The sequence below is a fragment of the Blennius ocellaris genome, assembly GCF_963422515.1.
Source record: "Blennius ocellaris genome assembly, chromosome: 24".
Taxonomy (NCBI): domain Eukaryota; kingdom Metazoa; phylum Chordata; class Actinopteri; order Blenniiformes; family Blenniidae; genus Blennius; species Blennius ocellaris.
Window position 1 is genome coordinate 5,635,634 of NC_137673.1, and position 3,805 is coordinate 5,639,438.

A 3,805-nucleotide genomic window follows, 5' to 3' on the forward strand; every position below is an offset into this window, starting at 1 on the left:
TCAATGAAGAATAGAGAAATAAATTAACATTTAAGAACTTTTCCCGTGTGTTCATGCATTTTAATTTAGTAATTTAAGCCACAGAAATGAGGATATTAGTTAAAATTTTCTTCCATTTCAATAATTTGGGGGAAATTCAGGGATTATCTTTTGATAAAAATCGAAAGAAATAAGAAAAAAGGAGTGCACATTGAATAAAGAGTCAATTATTAACATTTTGTTCAGTTTTTAAGAATGAAGAATAAAAACAAGTAACTTGTATGAATTTGGTATATTTGCGCATCAAATGCACTTTTTGATGCGGTAATTAAGTGTTTTATTAAAATATGGTTAAAACATTTTTTCATCAGATATCAGATGCTTATTTTAGGCAATAATTTAAAAAAATTACAAATTCTTTTCATTTGTATTATTAACTTTTACAGTGTTTATGGTATTTTCACTTTAAATTACCAGTAATGCTGCAGAATGTTATTTGATTGTTTTTGAGTAGAACTCAGAAGAAATGATAGATTCTGGCGTGTTCATGTATTTCAACTCCTGATAACGGTCAACGCGGAGTAATCCACACTTTTACCTTCAAGTACAAGAAGTCATCAGAGCGTAAATCAGGCCGCAGGCTTCATGGCATCAGCTGAAAGGCTCCGTCAGGATCCTCATGCAGCCTCAGACCCCCCAGCAGGACTGCAGTAAGACCGCGGGCCCCCCCTCAGTACGTCCTCGTGGTGGATGGACCGCGTGAATGCCACAGCACCAACTATCAAAAGAGAGCATTTCACTGTAAACTGCACTGTGCTCAGAAAACAAGTTGTTTTCATGGTTAAATCACATTAAACAGTGATACGGGCATGGAAACTGTTCAAATTCCAATTTAATAACACAACACTTTGTTATTAAAAAAAATCATACAATTGCTTCAACATATAAGCTATTTTTATGAGCATGAATCTACAATTAAGAATAATGTGTATTTATGTGTAAAGAAACCAAGATAAATGTGTAAATAAAAGTGTATTTTGGAGTAAATGTAGATTGAACCTTCACTGATGAGTGATAAAGTCACATTTCTCTGATTTATTTGAGCACACGTCACAGGCTGAGGTGTGTGTTCATCCCCCGCATGCATGATAAACGTGCAAGTGTGTGTGTGTGTGTGTGTGTGTGAGAGAGTGATGGGGGGGCAGGGAGGAGGGGTGGGTTTAGATGGTAGTCCCGCTGTTTGTCCATACGCTCCTGCCTCCTCCTGCCTTTCAGCATGGCTGACCACAGAGCTCATTTGCATCAGCCTTGTGTGTGTGTGTGTGTGTGTGTGTGTGTGTGTGTGTGTGTGTGTGTGTGTGTGTGTGTGTGTGTGTGTGTGTGTGTGTGTGTGTGTGTGGTGATTGGGGGGGGATATTTTGCTTGAGGCCTGTCTACTCTTCCAGGCAGTAGACTGTGTGTGTGTGTGTGTGTGTGTCTGTGTTTTTTTTTTTAGGAAGGTGGGGGGTATTCAGGGGGGCAAAAGGGGCGCTGGCAGAGAGGACGTGTCACATCCATGTAGCCCCGCTAATCGGGGGTCCGGTTTGAGCCCCGTCCAGCTCTGCATGGCCTGTGAAGACATGCGGGCAGAGAGGCAGAGAGCGAGAGCGAGAGCGAGAGAGAGAGCGAGAGAGAGAGAGAGAGAGAGAGAGAGAGAGAGAGAGAGAGAGAGAGAGGGGCATGCTGGGAAAAATGCTCCATACATGCAGGGTTAAAGCTGCTGGTGGGTGAGCTGGGAGTTTAGCATACGGGGCAGAATCGGAGTGTGTGTGTGTGTGTGTGTGTGTGTGTGTGTGTGTGTGTGTGTGTGCGTGCGCAAGTCTCTTTTGGTGAGGTGCTAGTGACCCCTATGGGCAGGAAGCTGAGGGTGTGTGTGTGCTTCACAATGTGCACACACGTGCACGGATGTGTGTCAGACCAGTGTGAACCTGCACAGCTGTGTGTGTGTGGGTGTGTGTGTGCGTGCGTGCGTGCGTGTGTGTTCACCCTCTGATTCTGAAATCATTCTAGAACTTTTCATAGATGTCAGACATGTGACTTCAGATTCACAGAACATTCTGGACTTTTCACCTCACCAATGCTGTCTAAAGAATTCTAGATTCTCCTTAATTCCTTTATTTATCTCAATTCTACAAACATTTCTAGATTGCATTGTTCTCGGTTTCTTCTAGGTCTTTTTTTTTTATTATTATAGATCTTCAATTGCCAACGTTTAATAGATTAAAGATTCTACCAAACAGATTCTATAATGTCCTACATTTCTCATATCAAACAAGTGAGAAGATTATTCTAAACTGAGGATTCTTTAGATTTTATAATTCACCTACAGAGAAGAGTGTGATGTTGTGTCCCTCAGTTGTTACTGGCTCTTCTTCTGTTGGACCCGTCCTCCAGCTTCTGGACCAGGAGACGTGTCCTGAAGCCAGAAGTGTATTTGTGAGAGCGATGACACATCAGGCTTTTTATGTGAAAACCGATTGAAGAAACTTCCAGCTTTACTGAAGGAACATTTAACCAACCTGTTAGGAAACGTCTGGATCTGTGTGTGAAGGCTCAGATACAGAGGAGGAGGAGGAGGGGGAGGGGGGTGAAGGGGGTACAGGAGGGGGTTCAGTGTCTTGGACATGTGTCCTAATCCTCGCTCTCCACATTCTCCTGAGCTGCTTTTGTGTTTCATTTTTCTCTCTGCCCTCCGTCCTCCTTTCTGCCCCCTGCTCCCCTCCTCAGCCCGGACCGCTGGCGTCCCGGGGGGGCCGGGCCTCTGACAGCCCCCATTCAGTCCTGTGCTGGGGGTGACAGCTGCTGAGAGGCCTGTGTGAAAGAGCGCTGCCTCCCTCCGTCGTACCGCACACACCCGGACGGAGCCAGGAGGGGTGAAGGTGAGGCAGCAGCTGAGCCTCCTCTTCCTCCTCCTCCTCCTCTTCCTCCTCGTTGCCCTGCAGGACGAGAAAAGGCAAGATTCCAGAGTTTAAGCCAAACCAGTTACCAAGAAGTTTTTCCTATTGTCGGATATTCTAATTTTAATAGATTTGTGAAGTTTGATTGAATTTTGCAGTCGCATTGAAGGAATGTTCCTGAACATCTTGCTTCACGTCTGTCCTGTTTGTTCAATTCCACTTTATAGATTCTAGAGTTTTTCTGTGTCAGAAGTTCTGTATGATTGTACACACAAGTGCTTTATGTCTCCTTCTGTCTTCTCCACTCACATCCACCTCTTTGCTCCCACTGTTTCATCACGTATTAACGTAAAAAGTACAATAATCAGACTGTATATTGCTCATTGGTGATCTTTTATTCTTTTATGTTTTACATGTTGTTGACATGAAAGAAACTCAAAGTTAAAGAGTTAAAATACGCTCAAAGTAGGAAAGTTAAAACTACTTTTACAAGCAGGTTTACTCAACTTGTAAAGTGTTTAAGATGTGTAAGGATGTGTCAGTTTTTACACACACGCATGCACACACACACACACACACACACACACACCGCTCTGCAGTTCATTAACAAGGAGGGAGGCTGTGCTCCTCACGCTGCTGCGAGACCTACAGCACAGTGTGTGTGTGTGTGTGTGTGTGTTTGTGTGTGTGAGGCCCGTCTGGCGCTGCCCTAATGTCGGCCATGACAGGATGTTCTCTCTGCCCCCAGCTTGCCTACGACGCCTCGTGTCCATCAATCTGTGTGTGTGTGTGTGTGTGTGTGTGTGTGTGTGTGTGTGTGTGTGTGTGTGTGTGTGTGAGCTCCCTCACCTGCACCTGTTTTTTGTGTGCATCTCTTATTTCCTGTGTGT

The 3,805-nt window shown here is 44.2% G+C and overlaps 1 long non-coding RNA gene across 1 annotated transcript; it reads right to left on the minus strand.

The window, feature by feature from the left end:
• Window positions 1-583: 583 nt before the first annotated feature.
• Window positions 584-2,636, minus strand: LOC308147439. Its single transcript, XR_013937153.1, has 3 exons — window positions 2,538-2,636; window positions 2,346-2,434; window positions 584-757 (listed from the first exon to the last, which is right to left on the minus strand). It is a non-coding gene; the product is annotated as an uncharacterized lncRNA (long non-coding RNA).
• Between the last annotated feature and the right edge of the window lie 1,169 nt (window positions 2,637-3,805).